The sequence below is a fragment of the Mirounga leonina genome, unplaced genomic scaffold, assembly GCF_011800145.1.
Source record: "Mirounga leonina isolate KUSES-001 unplaced genomic scaffold, KU_Mleo_1.0 Mir_93, whole genome shotgun sequence".
Classification (NCBI taxonomy): Eukaryota; Metazoa; Chordata; class Mammalia; order Carnivora; family Phocidae; genus Mirounga; species Mirounga leonina.
In genome coordinates, this window is record NW_023270854.1 from 17,823,645 (window position 1) to 17,840,520 (window position 16,876).

The 16,876-nt window shown below is 46.5% G+C and overlaps 1 pseudogene; it reads left to right on the top strand.

Moving 5' to 3' along the window:
• Positions 1–3,047: 3,047 nt before the first annotated feature.
• LOC118004725 lies at positions 3,048–3,753 on the top strand (annotated as a pseudogene).
• The last annotated feature ends 13,123 nt before the right edge of the window (positions 3,754–16,876 follow it).

Sequence of the window (16,876 nt, forward strand, 5' to 3'; positions counted from 1 at the left end):
ATTTTCTTGGGGGGAAAAGTCATGAATAGATAAATGTGATCACAAAATGCCAAGATGAATAGGGGAGGCTACATTTCCCTGAGCTTTGGAACAAGGATAATACAATATTGTTTTTACAGAGCCCCTTTCTTGGAAGAAGAGCTCATAAAACTTTATCATACATATATTTGCTCTGCTAATGTAATCATTTAATCTCCCTCCTGCTTTTGTGAAGGCATCTTTACTACCATGTGGCAGGAACCCCAGACTAATTGTGTTTACAGAGAATGTCAAGCCATCGTCTGGAAAGGCCTGATTTTCTGAGGGAATTTAACAGTGAAAAACACCACATGATTTTTGTCTTTATCAAAAAACATTCTCAGGGTTTAATAAAATCGTAACCAGTGTCCCTATGAAGCAATGAGCGTGTTGTGTTGATTAACCTTATCTGTAGCCTTCCTCATTCATTCTCTCGGTTACACAGGCTGCCGTGGGAGAGTAAATACTGCCCCAGACTTTACCTTTTCACCTCTTCCTAATCTTCCTTAAGGGGCTCCTAGCAACTGTCCTGCCCCCAAGAACCCAGGTAAAAAGTGGAGGGGTGTGAACTCAGACAAAGCAGTCAGTGTTTTGACCAGTATCAACCAAAAAGAGGGAAGCTGGGAAGCCTCATTCTGGGATCCTCCTCAAAGTAATAAAGGGGACTCTTGAGAGTACTGGACACACCCTACCAGGGATGACACAACATCAAGGAAAAGTGTGACATCCCCCACATGCCCTTGGTTCTTCTATTTTGCCCAAAGAAATGAGAAACCAAGCACCCACGTCTTCAGGCAGAGTACTAGGCTTGTAAAGGGGGAAGAGGCACAAGGGTAAGACACCTTGCAGGTGCAGGGCATGGACTTCTGGCCCTGTCTGGACATTCACATGCAGAGACCAGCTTTGGGGTGCACACTCCTGACCCCAGTTGACTTTCTCACACAAGATGCTTCTCAGTCAGTATTGAAACTTTATCTTTTTAACGGTTAATGAAAAGAGAGAAAGAATACAATTAGTAGCAGTTTAGGGTCCAAGAGAGCATTTCCAAAGCCAATGCTCAAATGTCTCCAGTGATTATTGTCTAGTTCTCTCTCCTGATAGAACTGGTTATAGCTCTTGATCTGATTGGAATTCCATATCCACGTCTTTCCCCCTCTCCTCTTGATGGAATCCTGAAGGACTCAGTGTGTGGTTACTTGAAGGAATGAACGGATGAATGAATGAATAAACAATTTTTCACATGCATTATATCATTCCATCCTCTGAACAACCTGGTGAGATATGAAAGTCAGGTATTTCTCTTCTTTTTAACAGATGTGCAAACTGAGATGCAAAGAGACCTGATGATGTTCCAAGGTCACACGGAAAATAAGTAACACCAATTTAGAACTCACAATGCTCTTTCTACCCTCGAAGGAAAGATGAGAAGCAAGGTAAGTGGCTAATCCACAAATTATGTCTTTACTGTGTATGGTTTTAGTCTTAGTTAGCAAGTAGTTCACCCTTCTCCCTCAGCTTGGATGGCCTCCTCCCCTGCCCGCTCTGCTGGTCCAACACATTCCCAGGGCTCCCGGGATTTTATAGCCCAACAGAACCATTGTTTCTTCCATGGTACCTTCCTGAAACCCAGCAGGCGAAGTTGGCCTCTTCCCCTGCCCCCTCTCCCTTAATGCTGTGTATGCTTTCTCTGTCCTGCCTCATCTCCTCAACTGGACTGTCAGCTCCATTCCTGGGTCCTCTGCAGTATTCATGGTCCCAGCCTTGTCTCTATGGTCATTTCTACCACTGCTCAGAAAAGCCTAGCTGGAGGAGATATTTGTATCAATTATTCTGGAGCAAAAACAAGACCACCCCAAGGGATGCTTCTCTTCCTATGATAAATGGAGGAATCAGGAATCAGGTGATGTGGGACAATGATTGGAGTGTATGTAATCCACTTTGGGTCTTAACTATTTCTGGACACTGTGTTGTTACCTCGTTGGCTGGCTCTTTCCTCCTTCATCCCTCCAGGCACAGGGTAACTATAGAGCAATGGGATTGATTTTTTTTTCATTCATTTAAATGAAAAGACTTTCCTTCAAAGCACTTTCTTATTCTAATGACATCCTCATTATTCAAAATGTATTGATATCTCTTCTGGCATTTCTTTCATTGCTGCAGAATATTCTTTTGTATAATTCTCAGTGGTGGCAATTTTTCATTCCTTAAGGTAAGTTTGGCCATGGCTCTTTGGCCAGATAATAATAACAAAGTAAATGTATGGAGCGTTTTACAGGTTTGGAGAACTATGACATCCTTGATATTGATAGAATTAAGATACCAAAGAAGGTGGTAAGTATTGTTTGGGTGGAAAATCTGACATGGTAACAAAGGAAAGAGACAAGTTTTCTTGGGTAGTTCCAGGATGGCCCAAAAGCAAGTCCAAGCACCAAGTTCTAGACCAGCTTTGAGCAATGGTGTTCTCACTGGTCTGCCAAGATGACTGTTTTGAAGGGTGGAATGGATCTGGATGCATTCATTCCAACATGCTAGTTATTAAAAATCACAGCCATTGTGTTAGGGGATTTCAACAAACAGTCACAACGTACCTATGAAGTATTAGGTACCAGAGTCATAAAAACAGGTACAGGGCCCCCATGTCTGGATTTGCAGTCTAACTGGGGGCAAATGCAGTACTGTAACAGGGGCAGGAATAGAGGTGACTAGGGCCAAATGGCACAAAGGACGAAGTTGTCACATTTTGGGGGGTTAATGGGGCCGAGGGGACTGATGAACAGGCATAGGGTATCAGGAAGGACTTCACAGAATTAGCACCAACCCTCACAACCACTCCCAAGACAGGTATCAGTATTCCCATTGTGCAGGTCAGAGAAGTTACAGGCTGAACAAGCTCACACAGCTAAGAGTAAGAACCAAAGGTATTTTCTCTCTGCTTGGTTCATTGGTAGATGTCCACATAACTGTACTCAAGTACTAAATAATTGTACTTAAGTACAGGGTTTGGGGGAGCTGTAGGCTTTGGTGTAGACATGGCCAAGTCCAAGAACCACAGCATGCACCACCGTTCCACAAAAATGGCACAGAAACGGTATCAAAAAACTCTGGTCACAAAGATATGTATCTCTTTTTTTTTTTTTTTTTTAAGATTTTATTTATTTATTTGAGACAGAGAGAATGAGAGAGACAGAGAGCACATGAGAGGGGGGAGGGTCAGAGGGAGAAGCAGGCTCCTCGCTGAGCAGGGAGCCCGATGCGGGACTCGATCCCGGGACTCCGGGATCATGACCTGAGCCGAAGGCAGTCGCTTAACCAACTGAGCCACCCAGGTGCCCAAGATATGTATCTCTTAAGAGGCGTAGATCCCAAGTTCCTGAGAAACATGCGCTTTGCCAAGAAGCCCAGTAAGAAGGGCCTAAAGGAGATGCAAGCCAACAACACTAAGGCCATGAGTGCCCATGCCAAGGCTGTCAAAGCCCTCGTCAAGCCTCAGGAGGCCAAGCCCAGGATCTCAAAGAGTGGCAGCTACAAGCTGGTTGACTTGCCTGTATCGCTCACCCCAAACTTGAAACATGCTCATGCCCACGTTGCCAAGGGTCTCAGGCTCTGCTGGCCAGAGGCCAAGGCCAAGGCTCAAACCAAGGCCAGGCTGCAGCTCCGGAAGGTGCCCAGTACCCCACGAAGTTTCCAAGTATAGAGGCTCTGTCTGCCAAGGTGAGGACGGAAGGACTGGTGTGACCCCTAGGCTTCTGTCTGCATGGGGCTGATGTCTTCCTGTGCTATTTGTTCAAATAAACCTGTGGCAGGATCTGCCCAAAAAAAAAAAAAAAAAAAAAATACCAGGGTTTGGATCTGGGTCTGTCAGAAACCCAACACAATGCTCTTCCCATTACAAAATGCTGCCTTCCTTTTTCTTGAATGATCTGTTTTGGTTTTTGTTTTAAGTTTATAGGAATCCTCTAACTAAAACAAAGCCCCCTAGAACAGTCCCTGGCAAGGCTGAGGGAACTCGGAAGGGACTCTCTCTGTTAGTCCCCATGAGGCCTGGGGAAACACCTCATTTTCTAGGTTCCTGTCTCCTCACAGAGGAAAAAGGCTGTGGGATGCAGGCTGAATTCGGGAGAGGGGTCACAAACCCAGGTGCATCTGGATGTACCTTAAGTAAGCGAAGAGTAGGGATTTGGGCCTCTGGAAGCCCAAGGAAGAGTTGCCTCTCAGTTGTTCCCATGCAGGAATGGGGCCAGAGTGGCCAGAGTGTCCAGTGTTTCAAGAAAATCTCTCAAACTTTATTTTTATCTGAAATCTCCTGATTTTCAAATGTTGACAACAAACAAAAAACAAAAACACCGCACAGGCCAAACAAAGTTGTGTCCCTCGTGGGGACCCAGCTGGCCCCCTGTTTGTAACATCTGGGTGACATGACATCTGAAACCTCTTCTAGCTCTAGAATTTGGCAATTCCATGGAGCTCGCGTGTTTCTCCCCTTGTGAAGTGGCACATACAATAGGAAGAATAAAACCTAGGTGTCTTCTGTCTTTGAGGTCATGCTGGTGAAGGCTGGGCCTTATCACAGGTGACAGATGTCCTCAAGTGGATGGATTTTTCTCTGTCTTGGCAAAAAGCCCATAGCCAAGCTCTTGGCTCCATTCATGTTTAACATGGCCAGCCCACCTCTTGCTCCCGTCCTTCTTAAGACTACCCTGTCAGCTGATGACCTTTGTCATCCCCCAGTGCCTTCAGGTATGTAAATCGGGAAGTTTCCCTTCCAAACTGGGCAGAAAAGATATACTGTCACAAAGCAGACATGTGCAGTAAAGTCTCGGTTGTAGAAGAAGGTGACATTCTGGAAATATTTTGTAAAAAAAAAAAAAATGTGTAAGTATGAGAAGGGTCATCAGATAATATCAGCTTTTACAGATTGGGGCTGCCCAGAAAGGAGTCTATAAAACACTCTGCACAGAGACTCAAAGGAGTATTGATTTTTTAGGAGCAGAAGGGGTCAAAATTACATCCCTTGCACAACAGCTGCCTCTGCTCCTCCATCCAGACCTTTTAAACAAAGAACAAAGTCAGGAAAAGGCAGAGAGATAGAGCTGGAAAGAGGGACAAAGAGGAAGGCATTGTCTGATCCCTAAAAACCTTCCCCCTCCCCCCGCTGGCCACAGCACTGAGGCAGGCTGAGTCTCTTTAGGAAAACCAGAGCCTGGTTTCATGTGGTTGCTACAGTTGACAGCCACCTCTAGGGACACGTGCTTTGTGTCTGCAGAAAGGCAGCGGGAAAGGTCACAGCCGGGCGGGCAGAGGACCGATGACACTGGCAGCCAAAGATTTCTCAGGTTGATTCGCCTGCTTCTGCAAGTACATAAAGTACCCAGAAGGCACCAGACATGTTCATACCCTGACAGCATCACGATAAAACTGGCATTGTAGGATCCTGATGGCATGGCCTTTATGACTGGAATAGGTATGCTTGCAGGTGCCTTTTGATCCAGAAGTACAGACACATGGAAGGGAGAAAAGGGTCATTCTATTGTGCTTTTCCAAAGGTGATCCAGCACCAGTATTGACTATGGGGGCCTGGGAGAGGTCCCTGGTCTGAGGGGCAGAAGGAGGCTTCTTTAGGAAGGAAGCAGGATTTATAAATCAGAAGAAGACCATTAGCCTCCTGGTTGCAGCCAGGAAGACGTGAGAATGAGGAGTTAAAGAAAACCGGGGTTAGCAACCAGGTAGGAGAGCCATGCATGGTACCGTAATTCTTGCTACTTACCGGAAGTGAGAAGATCCTATTCTTAGCTCTTTCTCCCTTCCAGGTCTGATCAGTTGATAACTAGACCAAATCTGCCTAAAAAAAGGATCAGAGTAAATGAGCCCCTTCACCCAAAGTGGAAGGCTGGTTTGGAGAGCCCGGCAGGGCTTTCTTCCTGCCTCCCAAGTTGGAAGTGACCCTCCCAAGCCTGGGCCAAGATGCTGGGAAGGAGAAGAGGAAAAAGCCGTCATCACAGGTTTAGGGAAGCTGAGAAAACGGGGCCCCTGTTGCCTGCATTTTGCTGGGATGCTCCTGCTCCTGGAAGATGTGGCCTGACAGATACAGGCTGCATGGAGTTCGGGGGAGGTGGAGAGGAGACCAGAAGAGTTCGCTCTAATACTGCTCCATGCCATGGCAACTTGAGGGAGCGCAAGACAGATGTTCCCCCACTTCTCACATGCATGCTGTGGAGCAGAGCTGGGCCCCTGGACAGGTCACGGCCAATGTGAGAGGCACTTAGCTGTGAAGATGGACACCAGCCCAACACAGGGTGGGTTCTGCAGACCAGTCATCCATGGTGCCTACTGACAAGTGAAGTCAACCAACAGGGTGACACTGCCAAGCCAGGGGAGCTCTGAGAATTGGGGTCTCAGGAGCTAGAAAAGAACCCAGGAGAGGAAAGCTATGAAAGACAAGCAGAAGGGATGGTGGTGGTGGCACAAAGAATCTTCAGCATGGGCAGGGGCTTTTTTGAAAGCCCACAGCTTGACCCCGTAGGAGTGTCTTCATGGTTCTTTTTCCAAAGACCCAGTCTCCAGGTTGGGTATCTGGACATGGGCCAGGAGCAGATATGAGGGACCACAGAAGAGGAAAGCCAGCCTGAGATGGCCAATGGCCAGGGAGGCTGTAAGCATAGAAAGACATAAGCAACAAGGAAGGAGGAGGGAAGATGCATTGGATCATAGACTGTGGGAAGAATGGGGTGGGACCAGGTGAGAAAGCTCTAGAACTGAGAATAGTGAGCTCCATGTGGTGACGATAGGGGAAAAATTCTGACCGGAATACCAACTTCCCACACACTGGGCTTCCAAGAATTTCCAGCTAAGAAATGACTAGACATCTGGATACAGTCTTCGGGACCTGAAGTGGACAAGATCTGACCAAGATGGCAGCCATTCTCCCCGTAGTCACAAGTGCTGAGTGCCAGGGGAGTGCTCGGCCTCAGGTGGCCTGGAGGCAGACAAGACCTCAAATTAAGGAGCCAGCGGACCTCCATTCCCATTGTCAAATTTTGTGAGTGTAGAGATTCACCTCAGTCTGAACATTAAGGAGCACTGGGGAACATCCATGATGACAGATTCATTCACGGATGGGTAAGATTCAGGTGGAAGGTGGGATTTTTCTTGACTGAGCAAAGAAGCTTCTATAAAACAGCAGGTTCAATTCACTCACGTTTCTCAACATTGTACAATCTCAGTCAGTCAGATCTCCTTGCTAAGACCCTGTCTCTTTCTGTGTGTACATCCCCCCCACTCCTCCCCTAATAATCCCTGAAGGCCCAAGCCTAAACTTGAGCTAAAATATTTATAAAGAAACTACAAGCAAAGTTCAATACTTAAGGTTACATTTACACTTCCATTACCAACCAACAACAGTCTTCACTGATCAAGTTCTTGTTTGGCCACCAGTCATGGATGGCCAGCATTCCCTGGAAGACAGAGGGCCTCCGGTCCATGGAGTTGCTCCAGGTTACTCAGATCTTGTAGTGGTGCCCACACTCTGATCAGTGTTTTCTGAACAACCCTATCTCAGGACAGCTCAGCGCTTACTTCAGGGAGTAAATGATTACCTGACAACAGCACCATAGACAGAACCCTAAGAAAACATTTCAGCAATGGCCCTGCTGGCTGTTGGGGATTAGTCTAATCTTTCCCACCAGCAATTCTGTCTCCTCTGTCTGGGGCTCCTCAGGCAGCCCATGTTCCTGAGCAAACATTATCCACAGGAAGGAAGGAAGCTTATAAGGACTCAGTGACATTTGGAAATTGAACATGGCAAAGACATGTTTATCCTGCAAAGACATATTTATCCTATTCTTTGTTAAAAAAAAAAAAAGTGGGAAAAATGGGAAATGGGGCTTTACCCTTCTTTGAAATCCAAAACCTCACAATGTGTTCATCCACTCAACAATGGAGTGAGGCCCTACAAGAGAAGAGGACATCCCGATGTCACGCAGCTGGGACAAGAGTCCAGGTCGGACTCCTCAGTCGGCTCTCCGGGGTATTTTTACGGCACTGCACGTTCCTGCAAAATGGAAGCTGACAACAGAGTGCGCCAACCCTTTGACAGTAATAGAACCTGAAACCAATAGCTCACATAGCTCAGCAAGGAAAAGCCGAGGAGTCGTCGAGGCAAACATTACACTGTATCTCAGGATAGTAAATGCTTTCAAAGGGGCGCCTGGGTGGCTCAGTTGGTTAAGCATCTGCCTTTGGCTCAGGTCATGATCCTGGGGTCCTGGGATCGAGTCCCTGCTCCACAGGGAGTCTGCTTCTCCCTCTCCCTCTGCTCCCCCCCACCCACTCATGCTCTCTTTCTCTCTCTCAAATAAATAAAGTCTTAAAAAAGTTTTTTAAAGTGCATAGGTTTGTGGGTTTCTCCCTCAGCTTTGAATGACCCAGTGATCATTTTATAAACAACCTAAGGTTCAGAGAAGGTAAAAGACTTGCCCAAGGTCACCAGGCTAATTATCTGACTGACATTAAGTACCTGCAGGCCACTGTTCTCTGCTATGTTGTTTTCCCACATCTCATTAATTCATTTAATAGCGTGAACTTCTACTTCTTGCCACGTTTGGAAGAGATTTATGTACTATGTTGGCTTTTGTTTTTTTTTTTTACAACGGTCCCCAGTAATTTCACTTCTAAATTCTCCTGCCAATATATTCTCACATCTGTGAAATGATGTGTGTACAAGACTGTACCTTGCGGCATTTTTTAAAGTTTATTTATTTTTTAGTGATCTCTACACCCAACGTTGGGCTCAAACTCACAACCCCGAGACCAAGAGTCATATGTTCTTCTTCCTGAGCCCGCCAGGTGCCCCTACATGGCAGCATTTTTTAATGATTGGAAACCACCTAACTCTCCATTGATAGGGAATCATTCATATAAATTATCCAGTGGAATACTATGTAGTTATTAAAAAGCTATGAAAATAAGTTATTAAAAAGGAAGCTTATGTACTTATGTACCCTTACCTAATGACCTATGAGATACAATGTTAAGTGAAAAAGTAAGATACACAACAATGTGTGTGGCATGTTGTCTTTTTGTAAAATGTATGTGTGGCTGTGTGTGTATTTGCCGATACAGAATAATTCTAAAAGAATGTTTAGGGACTTGGAAACAGTGGTTATCTTCTGGGTGTTGAGGTCTGACACACAGTAGATGCTCAATGAATACCTGTCATCGAAGGCTCCACTCTGGCTCGGGGCTAGTCGCTTCCTACCAAGCCTGAAATAAAAGTTTATGTATCCGAGTATTCTTATTCCCCAAAGTTGACACCAGGGCCCAGGCCAAAATTCCCTGGCTTCACGGGGTGAATGTCCATCTGTGGCAAACATCTCTGCAGCCTGACGCAGCCCGCTGGGTTCCAGCAAGACACAGGAAGTCCAGCCTGGGCGGCTGAGCACTTACTTCAAAATGTCAGGAGGAGAAACTCACCAGCCACTTAGTGTCCCACAGGAACACTTTAAAATGTTTCCTAGACACCATCTACCGGGAAGTGATCTTCTCCTCAGTAAAAAATAAATGCAAAAGTGGTCCAGACAAAAACCCCAGTAAAAATACAGACTCCTTCCTCAAAATCACAGAAGAGAGCCAAAATCTAAAATGCCTTTTTTTCTTTGCTAATTTTTAATTTTTTTTTTTTTCCTCATGTGGGCAAGATCACTCCCTTCCGGGGCCGCACCTGGGCAGACCATCCTCCCCACATCATGCGTTCCCACTAAAGCGGACCTGCTTGGACTCCAACTCTGGTGTCTGTTCTCCAAAACGACAACTAGGTAAGAACTGAACAAACTAAATATACTAGTAGTGGACACATGGTAATAACCCAAAGAGATACTTTTTCCAAGAATTGAATCTCTTACCAGAAGCAAACTAACAAGGAAAACTTTAAATCAAAAATCATAATAACTAGTACCTCTATGGCAGCTACCAGGTTCCAGAAGCCATTGGAAGCACTTTACCAAGACTAATGTCGTCTTCCTAAACAACCCAAGGAGGTCAGGATTAGGATCGTATTCCCGGCACGCTGAGGCTAGTTAACTTTCCCCAGGCCCACATTTAATAAGCGATGGCACCACAATTTCAGCCCCAAGCGTGTGGCTCTAGAATCGTGCTCCCACTCATATGATGGAGACCAGAGGGGAGTAAGGCGCTGAGACAAGCCAACAAGGAGATGGTCTAAATGCCGGGCAGCACAGCCATCAGGGCTGATGTGGACCCCCTCCTGCTCCGAACACAGAAGTCCTGGAGAAAACATAACCAAAATTGTTGTAAATGTTGAGCCAAATTGAAGAAAGAAAGTAGATTTCCCAGGAGCTGGAGGCATGGACTATAAAATGGAGCCAACAAGCACTGGAGAGCCAGGGGGATGCAGGTCCTGGACACGGGTGCCCGTGACTGGCACGCACAGCGTGGGCCCCAGGTTTGCAGACGGGAGACCCTGCCTCTACCAGGCCCTTGGAAGAGCTGCCCCCTCCACGAGGGAAAGACTGGAAAGTCTCTCCCGATGCTTCAGGGAAATGGCCCAGAGATGTGTCATCTGCCCGGCACCAGAGGAACAATATCTCCGTGTGAAATTGAAATCCCAAGGCGGAGCCTCCCACCAAGGTCAAGTCTGAATGTGAGCTACTCACGGCATGCCAGAGCTCCAAGCTGAGGGATTCTCACGAGATCATTCACAAATCAGGGAGCGCCTGGTGCTCCCAGCAGAAGCAAATGCAGACCCCCCTCCCGCCCCACCACCACACTTCCATGATTGAGGGCAACGGGACTCCTACAGAGAAAACAGACCATCACGGAGAGAAGTCAAAGCACAAGGCCATATGTGGACAGGGGTCAGGCCGCCAGCTCCCCAAAGTGCTCCTTCCCAGCTTTATCTTTCTTCAACACCCTCACATGTAGGGTTTTAATTTGCAACCCCTACCCCAACACTGGAATTTAAGCTCCACGGTTGAGATATTTTTTCATTGCTCCATCCTCCATGCCTGCAAGAGTGGCTATTGCCTCCTAGGCATTCAGTAAGTATCTATTGGACAAAACAGGAATGCATATTGGGTATGGCTGTGTGCGTGGAGAGAATAAGAAACCTGAGTAGCCCAGAATTCAGCAGTGTCAGGAGAGAGGGACCCTCTGGGAAGACAGAAGGCAAAGGGTGGGAATAGTTGGTGATGCTTTGTCCAACTCTACCTATAGCAGTTTATTTCTTTAAAAAAAAAAGATCTGTAGCCTTATGGCAAAATATTAACATTTGTTACAATCTGGATGGTGGGCACACAGGGGGTCTTACAGTATTCTCTGTGCTTTTCTGTCTTCAGAGTATTTCCTAACTTAAAATAAAAATAGGTGAAGGAAGGCAGTTAGGGAATGATGGATGCTTTGGGGGCCTCCAAGCACCCCATGGGGCCTACAGGCTGCCCTGATCCACGTCTGAATTCAGATCACAGCCCTGATTAAGTCCAAGAGCCCCAGACAAGTTGCCTGGTCTGCATTCACACATTTTGGCTGCAGAGGTGAGCAGAGGGGGGCCCAGCCTCAGAGAAGCAGCTTCCCCAGGAAGAACGCCCACCCCCAGATGAAGACTGGCTAAGCATGAAGTGGGACTAGCAAGTGGTTTCTGCTCCTACATCTGCATTTATTAAAAAAAAAAAAAAAAGACCACTCACAGGTATCTCTGCAAAAATGCAGTTATTTGATTAAAGACACCAGCTACCAAAGCATCTTGCAAGATTAGGGATTTCTGTCTGGGTCTGAGACCGAGCTGGCCCCAGGATCTGCTCCACCCAGAGAAGCCCAGGCCCCGGATCCCTCATCCCTACAGAGGCTGGCCCCTTGCAAGCCTGGGGAAGTGCACCCCCTACTGGGCGCCTTTCTCTGCCTGGCCACCCCTGAGGTGAGAGGCTGTGACTGGCTTGCCACCTGTCCATCAGTCCTGGACTCAGCCCCCACACACCAGCCCACATGCTCTTCCAGAAGCAGCTAGAAGCCAACGCCCTGTGGGGTATGGGTGTGCTCCCCTCCCCAAACCAAGACACAAGAAAAATGGAGCCCATCCTCTCTGGTGATCTTCCCTGGCCTTCATTAATTCTTTTAGTTGTTTTGCAGATGATCACGTGCCTGCTGGTTGCGCAAGCCAAATAAACCCTTGCTAAGTGTTTATGTTCCTCAAGCACCTGGCAAGATGGCAGAGTCCGAGGCGCCCATAGAAATATCCAACCAAGCCACAGATGTCAGCCACATATGCAATTTTAATTTTTCTAGTGGCCACATTAATGAAAGTACAAAAAAAAGCGCAAGTGAATGTTTTAATTGGTAGACTTTATTTTCTGGAGCAATTTTAGATTTATAGAAAAATTAAGCGGTAATATAGGGCTCTCATACATATTCACCACCACCACCGGCCTCCCCACACAAACACAGTTTCCCCTACATTCTGCAATAGTGTGGGACATTTGTTACACTAGATGAGCCAGTGCTGATGTATTATTATTATTAACTGAAGCCCAAAGTTTACATTAGGGCTCACTCTTTGTATTGTACAGAAAACAGAGCCCATAGGTTTTGACAAATGTATAAATGATTCTATCACCTGTATAATATCATACAGAATAGTTGCACCGCCCTAAAAATCTCCTGTGTTCCACCCATTCATCCCTTCCTCCCTCTACCCCACTTATCTTTTCAATGTTCCCATGGATTGGCCTTTTCCAGAGTATTATATAATTGATATCATACAGTATGTAGCTTTCAGACTGGCTTGTTTCATTTAGTATATGCATGTAAGTTTCCTCCGTGTCTTTTCATGGCTTGATAGCTCATTTCTTTTTAGCACTGAATAATACTCCATTGTCTGGATGTACCATAGCTGTTTCTATCCACTCACCTGCTGAAGGACATCTTGGCTGTGAAATTAATCTTGATAATATATTTTACTTAACTGAATATATCTAACCTACCATTTCAACAAGTAATCAATATTTTAGGTGAGTAGTGGGTATTTTACATGTGTTTTCATACCAAGTCTTCAAAATCCGGTGTGTATTTTATATTTACTGTGCATCTCAATCTGGTGAGCCGCCTTTCAGGTCCTCAGCAGCCACGGGCTAGCAACTACTGTAATAGACAACACAGATCTAAAGAAAAAAATATAGCCCCAACCCTGGGATATTTATAATTTCATCAAAAGAGACAGAATATCCTTTCTTCTCACCCCCCAATGACTTGAGAATTGCATGCATCCCTTTCACACAGACACAAATATGTTCAAAATTTTGCCAATTTATTGCTTGGACTTTGACTTTTTTCCGTGGAAAAGAGTTCTCATGATAGTTTTTTTTTTATGATAGACCCACTCCATCCCCCTAAATTTGAATCATAATATGACATCTTAAGCAGCTGCTTAAGTGACATAGAAACAACGAAGCAAGTGCAAGTCATATCTCCCCCCAACCCACTAGAAGTTTCCACATTCCTCTTAGAGATTTCCCACATTGAAACTTGTTTTGTTCAACAGGTACTAACTGAATATCCAGTGCAGCAGTTTTCAAAGTATGTCCCTGTGTGTCCACAGGGGCAAAACTATTTGTAAAATATTACTAGACCTTATCTGCCTTTCCCATTCTCTTTCTCCCTTGAGTGGACAGTAGAGTTTTTCAGAGACTCCATGTTGGGGGTTGATGCACGGTCAAATACAGAAGCGGATACGGCAATCTGGCTCTTCGCTGTTACACGACATACTAAGGAGATTTGCAAAAATGTAAATCAGCGCCAGTCTTCTCACTAAATTTAAACCAAATCACTCTTCTTGCCACACTTCTATTTATAGCTATTTTCATAAAAAATAGAATTTATGTTAACATTTAATATGTGTATTATTGTTCTAAATAAATTAATAGTTTAAATTTCTCTTAGTTTTAGTTTCTAATGTATTTAATATGTAACACAAAATCAATCTAAAAAAAAAAAAAGCTCTCTGGAGTCCCCTATAATTTTTAAGACTGTAAAAGTTTTCCGAGACAAACAAGTTTGAGAAGCACTGTTCTAGTTTGTGCTAAGCTTGAGGAAGCCAAGATAAATGAACTTGTCACTGGATGAGGCAAACCATTCAAGAGGCCTGTCTCACAGAGAGGCTCTTTCTCGCTTTGTGTGGTGTGCTATGACGTCATATGGGGGCCACTGACATAGAGGTAACATGAATGAGAGGGTCCTGCCTCAAGAGCCTGATGACTGGGACACCAGGTAACTTATTGTCTAAACCAGGATATTTGACTGGAGTCAAAAGGAACGTGCAATTCATGATTATGCTGTCATAGTCATACCATGACAGTCACAACCCCACAGGAAAGTTCATTTGTGCTCGTGAAAATAACTGGGGATTAAGGTTGGGAACATCTCCACGGGTGGGAGGAAGACATTTGTGGGTGAGGATCCCGAGGACCTAGGGGAGGGACGGCTGGGAGGATGCGCTGAGAGGGGAGCGAAGCTTGAGTGGAGAGAGCTCGAGTGAAGGTGAGAAAGAAGCAGGATATCCCCTTAGTTGGGCCTGGCATCCTTGGGCTCGGGCTCCCCTGAGTCCCGGCATAGCCATGCTCTTTCCAGCTAATGGTCCTTTACTAAAAATTGAAAAAAGAACAAACAAAAAATGTCTGTGGGCTACACAGTAAAGCATAATGGATAAAGGGGACTAATTTTAACTTTTTGCAGGTACCAGGTGAAGAGAAAAGGACCCCATTCCTGTGGACTCAACCACCTCATCACCCTCGAAAAGGAAGAGGGTAAGTCTACCCCACTGAGTGGCGCTGTCATTTTATTTCATTTCTTTGCAAGTTTCTAAGTTAGCTTCAAATATTGAGTTCTAGAAATGTCGCATATTTTCACTGTCCCGCAGGGAGCAAGAGTGAAGTGGTTGTCAAAAGGAGAAATGAGAAGCACCATTTCCAGATTTGTCCTAGGGAGCTGACAGCTTCTGACAAAGTATCCAGATGGCGCTACATTGCATCGGCCGAGTATCTTATGCCTCAGCATCATCTGAACCGGGCATGGAAATGAGCGCAAAGCCCAGCTGTTTGCAGCTGACCGACTGCATTTACTCTGTGCCCCGAGGTGCAATGCCCTGGGGTGGGGGTCCAGTGGGGGGGTGCTGCCTTGGGAGGGTTAGGCAATCCTGCTCTGGAGACCAGGGATCCAGACCCGGCCAGTCACTGGTTCGCTGTGGGTCTTGCCTTCCATGTCTGTTTTTTGTTTGTTTTTTGTTTTTGAGTCAGACCATTGTAGGTACTAGTCTTCCTAGGATGTGGGGATGATTACAGGTGAGTTTGTCAAAGTGCTGGGAAGCTTCAGTAATGGAAGGCTGTACTGTGTGCATTGCATGCAGAATAAAGCCCACAGAGGAGATTTCCTAAAAGCCGGCAAAATGTAAAATAATGATTTGGTCACTGTTTAGGAAATGATTACCATTCTTTTAATGGCCACAGGAGACTAAAAAGGAGGAGGAGAGGGAGGAAGGGAAGGCGGAGGAAGAGTGTGAAGATAAAAATAGGCAGACAAGATTGGTTCCCTCAACTCAGAATTCAATCCTGTCATCTCCTTGACAACTGGCCCTGCCGAGGGACAGGGGGCAGAGGTCAAGTCCCAGGGGTCCACCTGCCTCAGCAGAAATCCAGGCCTGGGGCCTGCCTCGTTGGGCAAACTGGAAAACCTGAAGTGGGAAGCTCCTGGCCAGCCTGCAGGCAACCCGCCGCCTCCCATTCGTCCGACTGTGGGAGAAGGAGACAAATGCATGGAGGGGCTGCCTGGTGGGGGCCTCTGGGGCTGTGAGGGAGCATGCCTATGAGAGCCGGCCCAGGCCCCGGCTAAGATTACTGGGAAGTTCTGTATCCTGGACTCAGAGGCTAGAGAACCTTCCAGAGCCCTGTCTTCTGAGAGACAATGGCATCGGTGGCCCCTCCCCTTCCCCAACAGTAGGAGAAAGTTTGGCAGGTTTTGGGATCCCCGCCCCCCCGCCCCGACACTGGGCCTCATCTCAGGTGGGCAGGGCCGGGTCTCACAGTCACAGTCCAGCCCCAGTCTGTGCAGCTGTGCAGCTGTATATAAGGTCCCTCAGTCTGGGGATCAACCCTCCCTGCAGCACCTAAGTTTTCTTTTTTCTGATCAAATCAATTGGAGGATGCTTATGTTGCAGAGTAGACGTCAAAGCTTACATCAACTTTTAAGGAGACCACTCAAAGGAACATCAACCTTGCTGTGCTAGCAACACCGCCTCCCCCCCCCACCCCCCCCGCAGATACCTGCTCGCTCCCTGCTGCCATGAGCGTGCTTTGCGGGACAATCTGCAAATGGCAGGTCTGATGCGTTACCTTGCCAGGAATACTCGCCTTTTAAGCACGTCAGGGAGAAGAGCACATAAACCCTTCTGGAATGAAATTGGACATAAAGAAATGAAATGATGGTTGAACTGCAGATACTGGAGATGAGGCAATGCTGGGGAAGAGCAGGAACTGGGGGCCCTTCCACTCAGGCCAGATAGACAAATAATAATGGAATAGCAACCACCACTTACTGGGCACCTGCCAGGTAGGACCTGCATCTGCCCGATAGGCATCGCCACCCCACCTGGAGCCATGAAACCACTAACCACCCACCTGGCAGGTAAGACTTCCATTTGGGAAGCCAGGGCCCTCTTTTTCCTCTACCACCTAGAGGCCCTTCTAGGGAGCGAGAACTGGCTGTAGGCAGAAGATTCATCCAGAAAAGGCAGTGGCAATACAAAGTAGCCTCTGTCCCCAAGAACCCCCAGGTGCGAAATGAGGGGTCACACTTGGCCTGTGTG